General features: G+C 42.5%; 6 non-coding genes and 1 pseudogene across 6 annotated transcripts; 3 read left to right on the forward strand and 4 right to left on the reverse strand.

The window, feature by feature from the left end:
• Positions 1-4,074: 4,074 nt before the first annotated feature.
• Positions 4,075-4,148, reverse strand: trnat-agu (transfer RNA threonine (anticodon AGU)). The gene has a single exon. It is a non-coding gene; the product is annotated as a tRNA-Thr (tRNA).
• Positions 4,149-5,322: 1,174 nt separating this feature from the next.
• trnag-ucc (transfer RNA glycine (anticodon UCC)) lies at positions 5,323-5,394 on the reverse strand. The gene has a single exon. It is a non-coding gene; the product is annotated as a tRNA-Gly (tRNA).
• Positions 5,395-7,640: 2,246 nt separating this feature from the next.
• Positions 7,641-7,782, forward strand: LOC138229482 (U4 spliceosomal RNA). Its single transcript, XR_011185893.1, has one exon. It is a non-coding gene; the product is annotated as a U4 spliceosomal RNA (small nuclear RNA).
• A 4,334-nt stretch (positions 7,783-12,116) lies between these two features.
• Positions 12,117-12,187, forward strand: trnag-gcc (transfer RNA glycine (anticodon GCC)). Its single transcript has one exon. It is a non-coding gene; the product is annotated as a tRNA-Gly (tRNA).
• A 5,433-nt stretch (positions 12,188-17,620) lies between these two features.
• Positions 17,621-17,762, reverse strand: LOC138229451 (U4 spliceosomal RNA). The gene has a single exon (XR_011185862.1). It is a non-coding gene; the product is annotated as a U4 spliceosomal RNA (small nuclear RNA).
• A 1,292-nt stretch (positions 17,763-19,054) lies between these two features.
• On the forward strand, positions 19,055-19,173 carry LOC138229481 (5S ribosomal RNA). Its single transcript, XR_011185892.1, has one exon. It is a non-coding gene; the product is annotated as a 5S ribosomal RNA (ribosomal RNA).
• Positions 19,174-19,808: 635 nt separating this feature from the next.
• On the reverse strand, positions 19,809-19,949 carry LOC138229432 (U1 spliceosomal RNA; annotated as a pseudogene).
• Between the last annotated feature and the right edge of the window lie 2,022 nt (positions 19,950-21,971).

The raw sequence follows: 21,971 nt of genomic DNA on the forward strand, positions 1-21,971 counted from the left end.
TTGCAGGCTGTTGCTGTCCAATCCGCGCTCTCTGGCTCGGTGCCAGGCTGTGCTGTGCGGCTTGCGACAGCGCTGCTGATGCTCACTGACCGGCTAGTTAGTGTTGGCTTTAACTAGCAAAGTTTGTGCACAGGAGAAAAGATGACTGTGGGTCCCAGCAAGTCAGGAAGAGGACCGGTTCGTTCCTAATGAAGAGCTAGTTCTGAATAGTGATTCAGCTTTCCACAGTTCCGACCTGTTCACGAGGCCTGCTGCTGGTTACTCTCTGGCAACCTCCACTCTAGACTCTTAGAACAAAGGAAAGTTCTGGCACTCAGACACACTGGCCGTTCCGTGGTTGTCCGGGCTGAGTCTCAGGATGGTCAGGAGGCGCGCTGCGAGAATGTCCTGCCCTTGGGAGCCTTCTGCTCCTGGGCCGTCCTGCCCTGGAATTCTCCTTTGAATTCCCTTTAGAATTGTCCACAGAATCCTCTGAATCCTCCCTTCTGAATCTTACTGAATCTCACAGGCTCTCTGTGTTGCCTGTTTTTACCTGGAGGAACTTCAGCTCATTGATTGGCTGAAAGTTCCATGGGCATCAGAGTCCCACGTGGGTTACTCGGCCCTACCAGTCCCTGATTGATTGATCAAGGTGAGATATGAGTCACTTAGTCCTGACACTTAGTAATGCAGTCCAGATGTCCAACTGGCACTCCCTAGACAGATAGGCGCCAATGGATGACCATTGATCATGATAGAAAGGCTTAGCTAAGTGCATCCCCCTTTGGGAGCTGTCCTAGGACCTTAAATCACCCTGCATGAATAGTCTCTCTGTGGTTGCACCACAGAGATGAACAGAGAAATGGGGCCTCATTTGGAAAGGCTCAGAACACTTAATTCTGCCTTATTAATAAGCCTCGCCGCTACACACATATATTAATGTAATAAATGATTGCTTATGCTTTATAAATAAATCTAATTAAAATAAAAGCTTAAGTTTTGTATTTATCTTGTACCATAGAACATGATTTTCTTTGTATTTCAAGCCCACAAAGTGTCCAAATGTTCTATGATCATTTCTTTCATCATTAGGGACTAAATATACCAAACGTATGATGCTAAAATCCTGAAAAAAGGATAGGCTCCATTTCATCAGTAGATTGGAGTCCAAAACTGATTTGGGTCAATATACATTACCTTTGAAGATAAGGTACAGTCTACTGTAGGGAACCATCAACTTAGAAAGCATTGGCCTTCCCTGGGGGTCAGGTAGGTGCAAAAGATAAACCTTTATCCTATCTTTATCTTAAGATAAGTGTCCAAGCAGTATTTTTCCAAGTTTCACCAAGCTCATCATGTTGCCATAGTAGACAAAGTTCTATAAAATGTTAAATAACTTTAGAAAAAAGCATCTTGGTCTTTCAGTACTGTACAAGGTGAATTAAACTGTCCCTGGTAATAAAAAGTAATTAGAAGCATCCCAGAAACTTTATCTCTAGAAACATTAGCTGTTTTATATCATGTAATTTAGTGTGATGTTGTCAGAATTCAAGGACATTATCACACACAGAAATTGGTTCAGTTAAATCTAAAAAATACAGCTAAACATGGGTTTAAATGTAAAATAGAAGTCTTACCTCTTGTCAAAAGATTTAATTCAAGAAGCGATGTAATAAATGATTGCTTATGCTTTATAAACAAATCTAATTAAAATAAAAGCTTAAGTTTTGTATTTATCTTGTACCATATAACATGGTTTTCTTTGTATTTCAATCCCACAAAGTGTCCAAATGACGCACTACATGATATAAGGAAGATTATCACATGCATATCGGTATTATCTTTCTTACGAAAATGCATTCCTTTCATTACCTTTTACTTTTTAAAATGAACTCAAATTGTGTATAATGTAATAATTTAAGTAGAATAGATTCTAACAATATAATGATCCAGTGTGTTGCACTACTTCACTGCTTCACTGCTCTATGCCGTCTGGAAATAAATCCTCAGACTGCTCACTGCCCTGGGCTTGTACCAATAAATTACAGGAGCACGTCTATATATCACTGCGTTGAAGCAGAAGACACACAATCACTGCAAACACATCCTAAATACAGTGTTCCAACACCTTTGACCTCATCCAGAACGTATCATTTATTGAAAGGGATTGCTGTCAGAATGCACATCTGAATCCCAAACAGAATCTCTAGTAAAATACGATCATTTGTGAAACAGGCAAATGACTGTCTCAGGGGCCCATTCCTCATTGTCAGACATATGTATGCAATGCTTTCACCGTGCATTGAGCAATAGGGATTAAAAACACCGCAGGTAAGGTTAGATGTCATGTTCTATGATCATTTCTTTCAGCATTAGGAACTAAATATACTAAATGTATGATACTAAAATGTTATTTTCACATATATTAATGTAATAAATGATTGCTTATGCTTTATAAATAAATCTAATTAAAATAAAAGCTTAAGTTTTGTATTTATCTTGTACCATAGAACAAGATTTTCTTTGTATTTCAAGCCCACAAAGTGTCCTTTGATCTCTATTCTGTGGTAATCCACAATGACCCCGTTCTTCAGGTGATTCATCATGTCCTCCCTCGTCTGTTGAGAGGCCATCCCGATCTCTTCTGCCGTGGCATGCTTCATACAGGCTCTCTTGAAATGAGCAGGAAGCTGATCAAAAGTATTCAGGCACATCTTGCACACCAGGGGAATCCTCGCGGGTTTCCTTTGAAAATAAATAATACCATCTGTGTATAGAAACAAGCTAAGACTGATTTCTTAAATTATCCTTAAAATTCTCTCTCATAGTTTGAGCATAATGATTTTATTGCATTTATATAAGAATTGCTCATTGCTCCAAAATAAATAATGGTTTCATAAAAAAGTGAACACTTACTTGGTCTCAGTCACAGACTTTCCAATAGAAGCCATTGTGGAGTTCAGCAACTGCAGGTCCTAGAAGTGGGGAAGGAATTTTAAAAGAGAAATTGAATTACAATACAGAAGGAATGGCTGAGGGTTCACTGAAATATATAAATATACAAATTCCAAAGACTGAGTCCATATAGAAACAACTACTTTTCATTTTCAGTATAAGAAAAAAAAAACATTATCTTCCAAAGCATCATAAAATTGTCCCTTCTTCCAGACTCTACTTCTCTCTTGTAGTAGTACAGCAGACCTTTCCAGGTGAGCAGATCACAGAGTCCGAAATAAGCTTCCTCCATCAAACAAAGTACCTGAACATGACTCTGTCTTCATAAAAGCGCCCCTGTAATAAAGAGATTAAATCCAAAATCAAGAGGGCAGTTGCCTACTGAAATACAAGAAGTCATCAATTTTAACCTAGCAACACATTAAAGGCTGCATCTATACAAGTGCGATTCTAGAAATGCTCACCAGATTACGTTTTAAGAAGGAACTGCGCCTCAGGTTCCGCTGAGATCTTAACTCGGATGGCAGGATTCAGAGTCCGGAGTGCGGACTGATGGCGAACGGAGGGTCCACATACTGTGGATCCCTCAGTGATCTTCCGCGTATTCAAACCGCCAGCGTGTGACTCCCCTGTCCCTGTGACCTCATTGGTCTGCTCTCTCCTCTGTGCAGCCGAGCCCGACTCACGGTAAAGTGAAAAAAAAGATGCCCTCAACGTGAGATTTACTCTGGAGCGAGGATAGATGTTACCTTTTTATCATTGAACAGGATGTATGTGATGTGGCGACTAGGTTCAATTTTGTATCCTCTTTAAAAGATTAAGGACTGGGGTGAGTGTGATTTACCACCCTTTCAGCTAAGAACCCGACTTGCGCATCGTTTAAGCTGCATAGACTCGGTCGTTTAACTCGTCTCCATTAGCAGGGTTAAGGTTAAAGAAAAAAACATTGCTGACTTCTTTTTTTTTTGCCAGCCGCTAGCGCTGATTAGCAAGGCTTGTATTTCATGTTTTGCAAGTTGCATCCATTTTAAGAAAAACAAGTCGCGTTAAAGACAGGAAATGAATACTTGCATTTAATTAAGTCTAGCCGTAGGCGGTTGTCTGTAAGGACCAGTTCTGTTCGAGAAGACACAACAAAGAAGGCACCGTTGGGATTCGAACCCAGGATCTTCTGTTTACTAGGCAGGCGCTTTAACCAACTAAGCCACGGCGCCCCAGGAGTGCTGTCCTTTTGCAGCCACTTGGACACACCACTCAGACACATCTGCATTTGGTGTGTGCTCCGCCTGCTTGCTGAGCAAGTTGCCACCTTTACATACAATAGCAACATCGACACCAAGAGAAAGGATGACAAATGGCTCTTATCTGGAACTTTTCATGTCCAAGGAGCTCAATGTGCTTTCTGTGTACAACAGGGCCACTGAACTCCACACTGGCCACTGAACCACAGCAGTGGCTTGCTGGCTTGACATCTCCCAAGGAAAATGTTGAAATCACATGTGGAACAGGAAAATGACCCTCGAGTACGAGGGAAAAAAAAGAAAAAGATCATCTGGAGCGCGCCAACCCATGTCCGGACAGCCCAGTTTCGTCGACAAGGTGGCTGAGTGGTTAAGGTGATGGACTGCTAATACATTGTGCTCTGCAGTCATGGGTTCAAATCTCATTCTCGTCGCTCTCCATGTCCGACACATGTGCCTGTTTGACGTCGGCCCTCCTGTTGCTTGCTCCGGTGCTAGAGCCGTACATTTTCTAGCGGTGGCTGAACATGGTATAGTAGGCCAACGTCGGTATCGAGCAGTGACAGTAACAGTACTTACTGCGCCCCATAAGAAATCGTTTGTCCCTGTTCAAAAGAGATTGTGCGATGTCCTGCAGCGTTCGTAAAGCAAACCTTTGACAGTTTGAAAAGAGGAATTTATTCTGCTTCCTGTGCGTGCAGTAGTTACAAAGTTGAACGTCTTTACACGATCTGCTGCAGTTTTCAGTGGGCGGGCTTTGTCAGATGGCTTGAAAAAAAGCACTGTGTTTCGGCTGAACTCCACACTCATGAGCAGTGTCCTGCATGTTTTCTGTGTATAGCTGTCTTTTAACGCATACAGAATTCATTTGAAATCATTGATTTCTCCAATTAACAAGGGTCCCTTTTTGAACCTGCGAGAAGCATTCTTTCAATGTAACAGATTTACTCCGGGGAAAGGCAGCATGACATTGAGAGTAGCTCAAGCTTTCAGCACCCGTATCGGACTGCGTGTATGCAGACAGCACTCAGAATCCCCTGTAAGATTCTCCCTCAATTCCGTTTTTCAGTGCTTTAGCTCTTTCAAAAGGCTTCGCTTTGCTAGTCACAATCCAAGGCTCATGATAGCATTTGAAAACATTCACCACTGCGTTAGCCGGGAATCGAACCCGGGTCAACTGCTTGGAAGGCAGCTATGCTCACCACTATACCACCAACGCATGCCCACAGGAAGTCTGCAGGACACCACCAGAGAATGCTTTTTTTTTAATTTTTTTTATTAAACATAGAATTTACAAATACAAATACAACAAGAGGATCAGAGTCATGTACAAGAGAAAAAAAACGCAGCAGAAAAAAGCATTTAACTACCAGAGGTAATTAAGTAATTATGTGATCAAATTGTATATTTTACACGTATCATATTTTCCTTGCTTTAATATTTCTCAATTATTTATAAACTTAAGTTTCAACATGCATGCGTTTCCTGTAAAAAATAAAACTCAGCACACAGTTTTTCTTTTAACAACATTTCGAGTACCTCTGGCATTCATGAAAAAGACATACACAAAAGCAAATAACTAACTCTAAGACTGTCTAAACTATTGAGTTTTTCAAAGAACCAGAACTATAACAGTCCTTAACACTTAACTACACCATTCCAAACTAACACTAAAGAAACACTAGTATATACTGGTATAACAAATAAAACCAAACATAATCATTAACTGAGCAGTCACTGGGAGCAAATCTCCTTCCCGTCCACAAAGGCCCTCGCTCCCACAAAGTAGGCTCTCCTCCCCTCTCTTCTGGCAGCTTCAACCTGGGGCCACAGCTGGTTCCTGGTACTCCTGTCCGCAGCAGACAGGTCCTCTGCAAACCTCAGTTTGTTCCCATTCAAATACTCATTCCCCCTCGCCGCTCGCCACAGCATGTCCCTCGCCGTCCTCTTGGTGAACTGTATTATAATCGATCTGGGGAGCACTTGCCCAGACATGTTCGCTCTCCCGAGCTTGTGAACAAAGTCAATGGCCGATATTACATCCTCCTGGTCCGGCAGGGTCCTTTTACAGATACCCTTCACTGTTGCAACAAGGTCCTTATCACGTTCCTCTTTAACTCCAAATAATTTTAAATTCCATCATCGACGGTATCTATCTACATCGTTCACTTTCAATTCAAGTTCTTTAATATGCTTTTCTTGTTTGGTATTTACTTGTTTAAGAACTTTTACTTCACTCTTTAAGTCTTCAACCTCTTTAAACACACAGTCCATGGACTTTTTAAGACTTTCGATTGCGACTGTATTAGATCAAGTCATTTCCTTCAGCTCACCCATGCTCTGTGCCATCATGTTGAAGATGTTGGTCTGGAGCTCCTCCAGCGTCAGGTCGCCCCTTCCTCTCTTGGCTGCCGGGGTTTTCACAGGTGTGCTGGGCAGGGACTCCGGCTCTTCCTCTGGCAGCTGAGTCTCACTTGGGCTGCGAGCGCTCGCGTACGAGCGCATCTCCAGCACTCTTTCCACGTCCCCTCCAGCTGCTTCACTTTTCCCTTTAGTTGCCATCAATTTTCTTGTAGTGCTATACATATACGAGTGAGGTATCTTAGAGTTCTCCTTCGAAGACCCAGCACTCTCTTTTCTTTTCCCAGTGTTACTCATATCGAAATTCTTAAACCTAAAAAAAATCGTTTTTTTTTCTTTCAATTATAACTGAAGTTTAAACAAGTAGTGTTAAGTCCTTATTTTTCTGTAGTCAAAAAAAGCAAAAATTAACATTCAGGTCATGAAAAACTCAAAAAAAATCCTCAACCACTAAACTTTACCTCCCACCTGAGCGCCATCTTGAACGCCCCTACCACCAGAGAATGCTCACGATTTCGGAAGCTGTCTCCGGGACGTGCTGATTCCACACATCCTGAATAAATCATGATATTGTTAGTTGCTGTAGCTAGACGTTCAAATGAGTTTCATGGCCAGATGGACTGTTTCCTCCAGCGGTATAGTATTGCAGTGAGACAGCACGATGCCTGCAAGACTATGTCACGCTAAACGCCACAGATTGTGTTTGTCCGTTCATGTCAGTTGTCCTGCAGCCACGGGAAGTGGGACACAAACATGCCGCAATGCTTTCAAGACGTTAGGATTTGTTTGTGCAACATCCGAGAAGAGTACTTGTGGCTTGAATGTGAACTGTACGTGCCCGCCCCCTTTCCTCTGTAGTGCATGAGTTCCTCCCGGCATGCCCTTCGTCATTGTTCTGTCATCTTGTATTTAAAGGGTTGTATTTCTGCTGCTGAAAAGAATCAACGGGTTTCTTTGTTCCCAACGGAGCCCTTGTCTGTCATGAAATTCTTCAAAACCTCAAGCTAGAAGAAGACGACAAATATGAAGCGTTACAGCAACGACATGCCATGAGACGATTGATAACGATTTCCATAGGATCCCCGCGGTTGCCTGGCAACCGTCAGCTTTGCGCAGTGGCAGTATCGTAGCCTGTGAGGTTTAGCCGAGGCGGGATTATTGCTAGTTGAAAACTTTTCCCAATACCCCGCTTCCGCCGGTTTGCAATACAATCGGCGAAAGCAATTTTTGACAGTCTCGTTAGAGACTGAGCAAGGTGTTTAAAGACAGATTTGGTCATGGTGACATCATGGTAGAAAGAAGCGAGCTTGTTCCCAGTGGGCATTGATTCGTCGAATATACGTATATTTACGGTGAAATTACGGCTATACGTATATATACGTCGCCTCGAAGTATAATCAACGTCGAATTGCAACCGTAAAATTGACGACATTAACAAACGCATATATAACGTCGAAAACACATCTAACACAGTGCCTGAGGCTTTTTACTGTATGTATCGTGTGTGCCGCAACTAGGAGTATACGGCACTCTGCACAGTGTACGAAGTAAATTATTTTCACAGCAAATAATTTACACGTGTATAATAAATATAGTAAATATAATAAATTAATTACTGCGAAAATAATTTACTTCGTACACTGTGCAGAGTGCCGTATACTCCTAATTGCGGCACACACGATACATACAGTAAAAAGCCTCAGGCACTGTGTTAGATGTTTTTTCGACGTTATATATGCGTTTATTCATGTCGTCGATTTTACGGTTGCAATTCGACGTTGATTATACTTCGAGGCGACGTATATATACGTATAGCCGTAATTTCGCCGAATCAATGCCCACAGCTTGGCATACAAGGGTTTTGCTGAGGGGGTCTTGCCACCTGCCTGAAAAAAAACAGTAAAATGTTTGAGTGCCTATAGAGTTTCTATTTTTATTTTCTTGACAAAAGTCCCCCATCAGTGCGCGGTGCCCGAGGAAAAATCTGTAGGGGGGCGTCTGAAATTCTGAGGGGGGAGTGATATTTCGGTTGAAACGGAGCTGTACGGTGCAGCTACCCAAATGAAATCTCGCAGCTATGCCATTGATTAGTGCTTCATGATAGAAGATAACGACTAGCAATCTGGTATTTGCGATGAAGTTCAGTTTCACATTTTTCGTCACTCTCAAGGTTTGTATTGCCTGGAGCGAAAAGTACCATAAGCGTTCATTTTTGCAGCTACATGGACGTTCTGAATCGTTAAGAAAAAAATGTTGTAAAACCAACAGAAAGCACAGACTGCTATAACTAGTCCTAGTTATATAACGATTTTAAGTATAATGATAAACTACTGCAAGGAATCGGTCCACCTGAGCAAACAGGATCGTAATGTTGACACTCAATAATATGTGCAGTTCCTGGATGGATAGCCCTCCTGCCCATCAAACAGACTGAGTGACTGTTCGTGTCATTTAGTGTTGTCTGACCATTGACAAAGTACAACTATTTTTTTAGGGTGCAAATTAAGTTAGGTAAAACTTTTTGCCCAAAACTGAAGGGGCGACATTCCCCCCTCCCCCCGTGATGCCAGGCCTGTCCCCATCCTATTCCATAATGTCATTATATATAATACCATACAACAGTGACCGATCCTTACTTATTGCATGCGTTAAAATTGCACATCAGCTCATAGCAGCGATGTATTATCAATGTTAAATTTCAACCATAATATCGACAACATTAATAAACGCATACGTTGAGAAAATATCGAACCCAGCATATTTTCCGGTTATATACCACAATGCATTGCTAGTATTCGTTGGTCACCATTTTGGACACGTTTTTCAAACGTAGAAGTATATCCGAAAATATCTCAGCAATCCTCTTTTGACGAGTAAGTATGAACAATAATAATACTATCTGAATACATACAGATCTTTCTTAATATTATTTTGATTAAAATAGTATGTGAATAAGCAAAAAAATGGCACATAATATAGTGTGAATGGGGAAGATGACACAAAATTGTTTTGCCGTTTCTCTTATTCTTATTCTATGTTGTACTTTCAAACTTTGGGTACTCTTTAATTAGGACAGACTTTATTGCTCAACTGCTATGATGCAAGCCAAATTCTATACATTTATTTCAGCTTTGAGCTTAGTAAACCGTTCATTTTTTAGATTATACTAAAGAAGATATTAATCATCATTTATTTGGGAAGTAATATTATATAATTTTCTCCTAGCTGCGGTGCTGAAGTCCCACCCTACATCAACAGAAAAAGAAATAAAGGAGCACGCAATGTGTTACTTGAAGAATGCATATGCAAGGCAGGGGGCCAAGAGATCTGGACTCTGAAAATAATAGGTTTTTGGTTCTAACTGTTAGGACAATTAGACAGGGTTTGCAAATAGTGGACAAAAATCGTCTTAACTTCCATTGTAATATTTTATATTTTATGTAATATTTTTTTCTTGGAAATATAGAAGTTGTACATTTTAAAATGTATATTTGAATCAAAATGTGGTTTTGAGTTAGTGTGTTAATGTAATTAGTTTTGTGTTTGTCATTACTATACTGTATATTGCCATGTTACCAGAATTTGTAGCTGAAGTTTAAGACTAGTTGTGTTTTTTATGATTATTGCCCATATGTTGATTGTTGATTGATTGTATACAATGTATAATTTGAAATACATATGTTTCAGGTGTGAATGTGTATTTTCAGAATACATTTCTAAACCTAATCATTGGCTTGTTTTACTTGTTTCTACACCTATAAAATCTATCTTTGATGTATAATAGACCTCTACCCATATACGTATAATAGACCTCTAATGTTATCCGTATAATAGACCTCTAACCATATACGTATAATAGACCTCTAAAGTTATCCGGAACTCCAACCATATATGTATAATAGTCCTCTAAATTTATCCGTATAATAGAACTCCAACCATTTATGTATAATGAACGTCTAAATATAGACGTATAATTGACGTTTAACTTTAGACGTATATTAGAATTTCATTCTAGACGAATTGTAGACCACATTTAGACGTCTAAGATATGCGTTTAATGGACGTATATTATACGTCTTTTGCCCAATGGGTTACATCTCAACAGAAACGCTCTTTAGCTCTTTCAGCGTTATGCAGAGAACATCGTCTGTCGAGATCACTTTTGAGTCAGCGCGAAACGCCGTGTGCTGTCAGTTTGATTTCATATTGCTCGTAGCGGCGCCCGGCTTTTGTCTGTCAAACGTTAGGTTGCGCTTCTTCATGCTGCATCGTCGGCATGAGTGGAGCTTTATAAACGTCTGTACTTACTGCGCCCCATAAGAAATCGTTTGTCCCCGTTCAAAAGAGATTGTGCGATGTCCTGCAGCAAACCTTTGACAGTTTGAAAAGAGGAATTTATTCTGCTTCCTGTGCGTGCAGTAGTTACAAAGTTGAACGCCTTTACACGATCTGCTGCAGTTTTCAGTGGGCGGGCTTTGTCAAATGGCTTGGAAAAACGCACTGTGTTTCGGCTCGGGAAACATCATGAGCAGTGTCCTGCATGTTTTCTGTGTATAGCTGTCTTTTAACGCATACAGAATTCATTCGAAATCATTGATTTCTCCAATTAACAAGGGTCCCTTAAAGGATGAGTCAAAGTAACGTCTAATCGGATTAGTTTCCTTAGAGCTGGTTCAGAGTTTGCTCAAGAGTTTACCTTTCACAGATGCGCAAAGAAGAATGTTGGGGGTGCACGCTTCAAGGCGCCTTACAGCTGTAGGGAGTGATTCGAGACGATTCGTGGCGTGTGCTCGTTCCCATATTCCGTACGACCCGGGGTGCAGTGCTAGGATGACGTACAATACCGCTTGGGCACGTAACAGCATTATATGCAAGTGCGGGACTTGAGGGTTTTCGTTTGTTCGTTTTGTTTTGCTCTGCTTTGCTTTGTTTTGCTTTCCATCGCGTTGGTAAGAGCGTAAATAAAAAGGCGATTCCTGTGTCTACCACTAATGTAAGAGCTATTTCAAGTGCGACGTGGTGCGGCTTTTCAAATGCTTGTGGGCATTTCTCTGTTGTTGATTCTTTTTTTGTGTGTAACAAAGTGGCATTTTCATGTCCGGACGGGGAGACTTTATCATTCCGACATGAAGCCACCCTTAAGTCCTCTGAGGCGTGTCTGTCTGCAAGGCTTGTATTTTGGAAATGTTTTTTTGAAACGGAGAACGACTTTGAAACAGGCTTCCGCCGGCGCCTCGCGATCCAGGTAAGATTGTAGCAAGAACACAGCGGCGGCGGGGCTTGCTGTAGTCGTGGCCGAGTGGTTAAGGCGATGGACTAGAAATCCATTGGGGTCTCCCCGCACAGGTTCCAATCCTGCCGACTACGTTGTCCGCCTTCAGTCGGTGTGTTTCGGCACAAGCAAAGAAGCGCGCCTCTTTGCTGTTCCTGGTGGTTTTAAAACGCCCAATCGCTTGTACCCGCTGCCTTGGAAATAAGTTCTTCAGCGTCCGCAAATGGCATTTTGCAGCTGGAAGCAGATGTCGACGCGTTTTGCACAGAGCACCAAAAAAGCGTCTTTTTTGAAGGCCCAGGCACTGAGCATTGGTGGTTCAGTGGTAGAATTCTCGCCTGCCACGCGGGAGGCTCGGGTTCGATTCCCGGCCAATGCAGTGGCTTTTGCAGCGAGCGGCTCCATCACTTGCATCCCCTTGGAACTCGCAACTGAAAACCCACTGAAGCTAAGCAGGTGTGAGCCAGGTCAGTACCTGGATGAGGATGAGCTACAGGGAAAAACAAAGCTTCCAGCTGGAAGCGGTGTTAATGGTGCCGGCGGGGGGGCGCTCACCCTGAGGTCTGTGCGGGTCCCAATGCCCCAGTATAGTGACGGAGACGCTGTGTTGTAAAAGGGCGCTGAATTTTGGATGAGATGTAAAACCGAGGTCACAGCGCTCTGTGGTCATTCAAAATGACCACCAAAACCTTTGACAAAAGCTCTTGGTAATTGATGGTCTTCAATAATGCTACTCCTTTAGGTACATTTTAAATCAGCTGAAAAATGCTGTGAAATGGGGGGGCACTTCAGGCCAGTGTAGGATTTGGGTTACAAGAACCATGAAACTGCACGAGAAAGCCCGTACACTGAATTACACGGCTTTCTATTCAAAGGAGGACAAAAGAAATTCCCTGAGTTTGATTTTTTGCAGCACAGAGAGGAGCACTGTCGTGAGGCCGGTTAGCTCAGTTGGTTAGAGCGTGGTGCTAATAACGCCAAGGTCGCGGGTTTGAGCCCTGTACGGGCCAGGTCTAGGTCCAGGTCCCTGTTTGTGAAACAGGCAAATGACTGTCTCAGGGGCCCATTCCTCATTCTCAAGACACATGTATGCAGTATGTACACCGTGCATTGAGCAATAGGGACTGAATACACCACAGGTAAGGTTAGAAGTCATTCTGAGGTGCCACATGTGAGGGATACAGCTAGGCATCCGAAATGTAGGGTTTGAGACCCTTCAGGAGTACTGCATCCTTTGAGACAGACCCGTGCATGTTAAACAAATGATCATTTCTTTCGGCATTAGGGACTAAATATACTAAACATATGATGCTAAAATGTTATTTTCACATATATTAATGTAATAAATGATTGCTTATGCTTTATAAACAAATCTAATTAAAATAAAACATTAAGTTTTGTATTTATCTTGTACCATAGAACATGATTTTCTTTGTATTTCAAGCCCACAAAGTGTCCAAATGACGCACTACATGATATAAGGAAGATTATCACATGCATATCGGTATTATCTTTCTTATGAAAATGCATTCCTTTCATTACCTTTTACTTTTTAAAATGAACTCAAATTGAGTATAATGTAATAATTTAAGTAGAATAGATTCTAATAATATAATGATCCAGTGTTTTGCACTACTTCACTGCTTCACTGCTCTATGCCATCTGGAAATAAATCCTCAGACTGCTTACTGCCCTGGGCATGTACCAATAAATTAAAGGAGCACATCTGTTTATCACTGCGTTGAAGCAGGAGACACACAGTCTCTGCAAACACATCCTAGATACAGTGTTCCAGCACCTTTGACCTCATCCAGAACGTATCATTTCTCGAAAGGGATTGCTGTCCGAATGCACATCTGAATCCCAAACAGAATCTCTAGTAAAATACGATCATTTGTGAAACAGGCAAATGACTGTCTCAGGGGCCCATTCCTCATTGTCAGACACATGTATGGAATGCTTTCACCGTGCATTGAGCAATAGGGATTAAAAACACCGCAGGTAAGGTTAGATGTCATGTTCTATGATCATTTCTTTCAGCATTAGGGACTAAATATACTAAACGTATGATGCTAAAATGTTATTTTCACATATATTAATGTAATAAATGATTGCTTATGCTTTATAAACAAATCTAATTAAAATAAAAGCTTAAGTTTTGTATTTATCTTGTACCATAGAACATGATTTGCTTTGTATTTCAAGCCCACAAAGTGTCCAAATGTTCTATGATCATTTCTTTCAGCATTAGGGACTAAATATACCAAACGTATGATGCTAAAATCCTGAAAAAAGGATGTGCTCCATCTCGTCAGTAGATTGGATTCCAAAACTGATTTGGGTCAATATACATTACCTTTGAAATTAAAGTACAGTCTACTGTAGGGAACCATCAACTTAGAAAGCATTGGCCTTCCCTGGGGGTCAGGTAGGTGCAAAAGATAAACCTTTATCCTATCTTTATCTTAAGATAAGTGGCCAAGCAGTATTTTTCCAAGTTTCACCAAGCACATCATGTTGCCATAGTAGACAAAGTTCTATAAAATGTTAAATAACTTTTAAAAAAAGTATCTTGGTCTTACAGTACTGTACAAGGTGAATTAAACTGTCCCTGGTAATAAAAAGTAATTAGAAGCATCTCAGAAACTTTATCTCTAGAAACATTAGCTGTTTTATATCATGTAATTTAGTGTGATGTTGTCAGAATTCAAGGACATTATCACACACAGAAATTGGTTCAGTTAAATCTAAAAAACACAGCTAAACATGGGTTTAAATGTAACAGAAGTCTTACCTCTTGTCAAAAGATTTAATTCAAGAAGCGATGTAATAAATGATTGCTTATGCTTTATAAAGAAGCTTAAGTTTTGTATTTATCTTGTACCATAGAACATGATTTTCTTTGTATTTGAAGCCCACAAAGTGTCCAAATGACGCACTACATGATATAAGGAAGATTATCACATGCATATCGGTATTATCTTTCTTATGAAAATGCATTCCTTTCATTACCTTTTACTTTTTAAAATGAACTCAAATTGTGTATAATGTAATAATTTAAGTAGAATAGATTCAGGTAGGAAATATAGAGTCATGATGTTTATGGCTGACATCATTTCACATGGGTGAATTTTAAGCTAAGAAATAAAAACATTTACAATGAAGATACCATTGCTTAATTTTAAATGCCTTTAAAAAATAAATACCTCCTGAGAATAATTTGCCACTCCCAGATCCTTGGTAAGGTACTGTTTGAATCCAATCAGGAGAGGAGCATCCAGGGAGTGCTTTCTATAGAGTCCAGCTTGGGCCACTCTCTTCCGGCCTGCTGATACTTTTTAACTACTGAGGGCCTGTAAGGATATAAAACACCGGTTTAAACATTTTATACCTATAAGACAAATTAGAATTTTAGTAAAAAATAGATACATCTGAAAAATAAAAAAGTCTTACTGCTGATAGAGTTCTTCAGAGCTCACATCTTCCCCTTCCTTATCCGCTTCTGTTTCAGTTTCTAGAGCAGCCTCTGGCATCTCTTCCTCCTGGACAGCGGCCTCTTGCTCAGGGCCGCTGGAATGCAGGTAGATTCTTTTCAACATGCTTTTACATAATATGTTGTAACAATGATTTCAAAAAGAAACTACAGAAGCCTTACAGATTTAAAATTTCTCACCTTGCCAATGTGTCTTCAGGCTTCCCATGTACAAAAAGGCCCAAGGACTCTAGCAGTCTTACAACCACTATCCTGTTTGCCTCACCAGACACGATCTCTATTCTGTGGTAATCCACGATGACCCCGTTCTTCAGGTGATTCATCATGTCCTCCCTCGCCTGTTGAGAGGCCATCCTGATCTTTTCTGCCGTGGCGTGCTTCATACACGCCCTCTTCAAGTGAGCAGGAAGCTGATCAAGAGTATTCAGGTACATCTTGCACACCAGGGGAATCCGCGCGGGTTTCCTTTGAAAATAAATAATACCATCTGTGTATAGAAACAAGCTAAGACTGATTTCTTAAATTATCCTTAATTTTCTCTCTCATAGTTTGAGCATAATGATTTTATTGCATTTATATAAGAATTGCTCATTGCTCCTAAATAAATAATGGTTTCATAAAAAAGTGAACACTTACTTGGTCTCAGTCACAGACTTTCCAATAGAAGCCATTGTGGAGTTCAGCAACTGCAGGTCCTAGAAGTGGGGAAGGAATTTTAAAAGAGAAATTGAATTACAATACAGAAGGAATGGCTGAGGGTTCACTGAAATATATAAATATACAAATTCCAAAGACTGAGTCCATATAGAAACAACTACCTTTCATTTTCAGTATAAGAAAAAAAAAACATTATCTTCCAAAGCATCATAAAATTGTCCCTTCTTCCAGACTCTACTTCTCTCTTGTAGTAGTATAGCAGACCTTTCCAGGTGAGCAGATCACAGAGTCCGAAATGAGCTTCCTCCATCAAGCAAAGTACCTGAACATGACTCTGTCTTCATAAAAGCGCCCCTGTAATAAAGAAATTAAATCCGAAATCAAGAGGGCAGTTGCCTACTGAAATACAAGAAGTCATCAATTTTAACCTAGCAACACATTAAAGGCTGCATCTATACAAGTACGATTCTAGAAATGCTCACCAGATTACGTTTTAAAAGGAACTGCGCCTCAGGTTCCGCCGAGATCTTAACTCGGATGGCAGGATTCAGAGTCCGGAGTGTGGACTGATGGCGCACGGAGGGTCCATATACTGTGGATCCCTCAGTGATCTTCCGCGTATTCAAACCGCCAGCGTGTGACTCCCCTGTCCCCGTGACCTCATTGCTCTGCTCTCTCCTCTGTGCAGCTGAGCCCGACTCACGGTAAAATGGAAAAAAATATGCCCTCGACGCGAGATTTATTCTGGAGCGAGCCAGTGTTGCGCATAGCTGCCTTCAAAGCAGTTAACCTAGATTCGATTCCCGGCCAACGCAGTTGCGAATGTTTTCAAATGCTGTCATGAGCCTTGGATTGTGACTAGCAAAGCGAAGCCTTTTGAAAGAGCTAAAGCACTGCAAAACGGAATTGAAGGAGAATCTTACAGGGGATTCTGAGCAGTGTCTGCATACATGCAGTCAGATAAAGGTGCTGAAAGCTTGAGCTACTCTCAATGTCATGCTGCCCTTCCCCGGAGTAAATCTGTTACATTGAAAGAATGCTTCTGGCAGGTTCAAAAAGGGACCCTTGTTAATTGGAGAAATCAATGATTTCGAATGAATTCTGTATGCGTTAAAAGACAGCTATACACAGAAAACATGCAGGACACTGCTCATGATGTTTCCCGAGCCGAAACACAGTGCGTTTTTCCAAGCCATTTGACAAAGCCCACCCACTGAAAACTGCAGCAGATCGTGTAAAGACGTTCAACTTTGTAACTACTGCACGCACAGGAAGCAGAATAAATTCCTCTTTTCAAACTGTCAAAGGTTTGCTTTGCGAACGCTGCAGGACATCGCACAATCTCTTTTGAATGGGGACAAACGATTTCTTATGGGGCGCAGTAAGTACAGACGTTTAAAATGCTCCACTCATGCCGACGATGCAGCATGAAGAAGCGCAACCTAACGTTTGACAGACAAAAGCCAGGCGCCGCTATGAGCAATATGAAATCATACTGACAGCACACGGCGTTTCGCGCTGACACAAAAGTAATCTCGACAGACGCTGTTCTCTGCATAAAGCTGAAAGAGCTAAAGAGCGTTTCTGTTGACACGTAACAAGCTCGTTTCTTTCTACCATGATATCACCGTGACCAAATCTGTCTTTAAACACCTTGCTCAGTCTCTGACGAGACTGTCAAAAATTGCTTTCGCCGATTGTATTGCAAACCGGCGGAAGCGGGGTATTGGGAAAAGTTTTCAACTAGCAATAATCGCGCCTCGGCTAAACCTCACAGGCTACGATACTGCCACTGCGCAAAGCTGACGGTTGCCAGGCAACCGCGGGGATCCTATGGAAATCGTTATCGATCGTCTCATGGCATGTCGTTGCTGTAACGCTTCATATTTGTCGTCTTCTTCTTCTTCTAGCTTGAGGTTTTGAAGAATTTCATGACAGACAAGGGCTCCGTTGGGAACAAAGGGCGTTGTGAGAAAACCGTTGCTTATTTTCAGCAGCAGAAATACAACCCTTTAAATACAAGATGACAGAACAATGACGAAGGGCATGCCGGGAGGAACTCATGCACTACAGAGGAAAGGGGGCGGGCACGTACAGTTCACATTCAAGCCACAAGTACTATTCTTGGATGTTGCACAAACAAATCCTAACGTCTTGAAAGCATTGCAGCATGTTTGTGTCCCACTTCCCGTGGCTGCGGGACGACTGACACGAACGGACAAACGCAATCTGTGGCGTTTAGCGTGACATAGTCTTGCAGGCATCGTGCTGTCTCACTGCAATATTATACCGCTGGAGGAAACAGTCCATCTGGCCATGAAACTCATTTGAACGTCTAGCTACAGCAACTAACAATATCATGATTTATTCAGGATGTGTGGAATCAGCACGTCCCGGAGACAGCTTCCGAAATCGTGAGCATTCTCTGGTGGTAGGGGCGTTCAAGATGGCGCTCAGGTGGGAGGTAAAGTTTAGTGGTTGGGGAGTTTTTTTGAGTTTTTCATGACCTGAATATTAATTTTTGCTTTTTTTGACTACAGAAAAATAAGGACTTAACACTAGTTGTTTAAACTTCAGTTATAATTGAAAGAAAAAAAAACGATTTTTTTTTAGGTTTAAAAAGTCCGATATGAGTAACACTGGGAAAAGAAAAGAGAGTGCTGGGTCTTCGAAGGAGAACTCTAAGATACCTCAATCGTATATGTATAGCACTACAAAAAAATCGATGGCAACTAAAGGGAAAAGTGAAGCAGCTGCAGGGGCAGCAACAGGGCGGAGGCGCCGCGCGCCCGGCCGACGTGTTGGACCGGTGCGCTTTACGTGCTGAAATAAACACGCGACAGCCCCGAAATGTTTCCAGAGTGCTGTGCACTGAAGACTTGCCTGGTGCTCCTCCGTGCAGATTGTTTGTCCTCCTCCAGTGCGGGACGAGCCAACACAAGGGAGCGCATTCGCCAACATCCAGGCACGCAATGCGATTTGGAAAGCAGCTCCTTTCCAAAGAGTGGCACACGAACGATCCTTCAGTCCCGCTCGGGGAGCACGGAACCCCCGCCACACACAGCTTCAAGTAGCGAGTCAGGCGCCGGGGCTTTTGCTTACGGCCACACCACCCTGAACACGCCCGATCTCGTCTGATCTCGGAAGCTAAGCAGCGTCGGGCCTGGTTAGTACTTGGATGGGAGACTGCCTGGGAATACCAGGTGCTGTAAGCTTTTGCTCTCCCGGCCAGCAGGGGTCGCCGTTGGTGCCGTAGGCTTTGGGAGGAAAACCTGCAGGATGGAAAGGTGATCTATAGCCTCATCTCTAGAGATGTTTTGTTGCTGTGGCATGTGTGTGACCCATATTCAAAAAAAAAAAACCCGTCTGTAAAACGAATATCGAAGCTGCCTCTAAATCTGCAAATGAAGATGAGTCGATAAACCACTCGTTTTTCGTATAACTAGACATATATTCATTTGTTACCGATTTCATTCATTGAGCACGGATACAATAGAGGTACAGCCATTCACTGTTTGACATGTCTGCACTGGTACAGAACCGAGCAATCAGAAAACGGGTGAAACTGTCTTTAGACTCAGCATACAGTACCGAGGCCCCCCATGACCAAATAAAGGCTAACCTCGATAATCAGCCTAAAGAACGCAGACTACAGCAAAACGACTGACTTTGAAAAGGGAATGAACGTCCGGAAGGAGTAGTGGAACTAGCTTGAGATGCTTCTCCGGACCCCTAACTAAAAGCCAGCGAGAACCAGCAGCGGCGTCCACTCCTGTCGAACCGGGATCCTTCCGCAGCCACGCAGCTCGTGGTGTCCTAACCCTCCCGTATCTGATTTTGGTCCAAGCACATCAGGAGAGCGCGAACGCAGTCCCCCACTACCAGAAATTATGCAGTCGAGATTCCCACATTTGGGGAATTCGCAGGGGTCAGCACAGCCGGAGTGCAATGGCCGAGCCTCGCCCTGGGTGAACCGATTTCGATTTTTTTTTTTTTTTTTCGATTTTTAAGAACTTTATTTTCTTTTCACAAAAAATTACAGGAAATCACAAATCAGAAAGCTTTACATTAATATACATACTTAAAACAGTATATATGATCACATCTCATTACATTTTGACACGGTAACAGTTACATAGCAACAATTTTCTTTTTTTCTGGTGCAAATCACATTCTTTATTTAAACATGATAATGTTTTTCACAGTTTCTTGAGATACTGTCCAATGCCCTCTATTTCCCACAGATTTTCTGCTTCCTCCCTCCCTTCTCTCCACAGATCTCTGAGGTAATAGTTCTCTCGGGTGATGAACAGGGCCAGGCTACCTGCTGCCTTGACTGGGACCTCGATGCCTTTGAACAGCCCCATGTTCCTCACTCTCCACAGGGCGTCTTTCCCACTGTTCACCACGGCCCAGATCCTGTCAAACACGTCAGGGGGAAGTTTGACAGGAGAGATGCCGTATATGATGAAAGCAGCGGTCAGGGTAAATTGGGGCGAGAGAGCCTGCAACCAATCTTCAAACTGGGCCCAGAAGGCCTTAGCAAAAAAGCAGGACCACAGGAGATGGGTCACAGTCTCCTCCTCGCCGCAGCCCACCCTAACGCAGCGAGGGCTGGGGGTGAGGCCCCTACGGTACAAGAAAGTTCGTACCGGTAAGCACTGGTGGACGACACTCCAGGCTAAATCTCTGTGAATGTTGCACAGAAATTTAGAGGATGTGTGTTTCCACACCTTCCTTGTTTGGGCTGATGTTAAAATGCCCACAGGGGTCTGCCTATTGTTCTGGGGTGCTACGAAATCTTCCAGTTTTTGGACGCTGACATCTCGGAGGGGAATATGGCCAATTGGGTGAGATCTTAGAAAACTTTTAACTGTCCCATAAATTGCAGGGCATGTGTCAGAGAGTGGGACGTCCAGCTTGGGTCTGACACCCCACACTCTGAACACCTCCCTACCTACCCAGAGCCTGGAAAAATAAGTCCAGGTACGCGCTGCAGGTGCTGTTGCAAAGCCTCTCAGCACAGAGGCCAGGAAAATGCACAGCAGCTTCGTAGCAATATCTGGGACAGACTTCCCCCCTGAGGGTAGCGGCCTGTACATTATTTCCCTTCTGAGTCTTTCCTGCTTCCCACCCCATAGAAATTGAAACATCAATCTCCTCAGCACCGCCGCAACACGGTGTGGGATTGGGAAGGTAGAAGCCAGAAAATTCAAGACAGGCAAGAGCTCGGCTTTGATGACCAGCACCTTCCCTGTCATGGTGAGGTCTCGGTCCTTCCATTGCATCAGTTTTTTGTTTAAGATTGGCAATTTGTTCTGCCAATTTACTGTTCCCATCTCTTCTCCAAAATACACCCCCAGGACCTTAATTCTCTTCTCTTGCAGCCTGAGATCATGTCCTTCTTTTGGCTCCCTCCAGTTCTGATAAAAAATCTCACTCTTAGATGTGTTAATTTTTGCGGAGGAAGCCAAAGAGAACCGATCACAGCACTGCAGAGCTCTGCTAATTGAGGCATTGTCAGAGAGGAGCAGGGTGACGTCATCCATGTATAGAGATGTCTTTACCTCTCCTCCCCCACTTCCAGGCACTGGTATCCCATTAATGGCCTGATCCTGCCGCAAGGCACAGGCTAAGGGCTCCATAGCCAAAACGAATAACAAGGGGGATAATGGGCAGCCCTGCCTCACCCCTGAACAGACTTCAAAGGTGCGTGATCTATTGCCATTAACCATGACTCTGCTGTTGCTACCTGTGTACAGCAGGTTAATCCACTTTCTCATGATGGGGCCAAACTTCATGTGCTCAAGTACCGATGTTAAGTACTGCCGGTTTAGGCGGTCAAAGGCCTTTTCTAGGTCTACACCTAAAATGCACAGAGGGAGGGAGCGATCCTCAGAGTACAGACAGACATCCCTCAACAAGGCCAGGTTGTCGCTCATCAGGCGTCCTGCTATCCCACAAGTCTGTTCTTTCCCTACCAGTGAGGCCACTACATTTTGTAGGCGCAGGA

Source organism: Lepisosteus oculatus, unplaced genomic scaffold, assembly GCF_040954835.1.
Source record: "Lepisosteus oculatus isolate fLepOcu1 unplaced genomic scaffold, fLepOcu1.hap2 HAP2_SCAFFOLD_45, whole genome shotgun sequence".
NCBI lineage: Eukaryota > Metazoa > Chordata > Actinopteri > Semionotiformes > Lepisosteidae > Lepisosteus > Lepisosteus oculatus.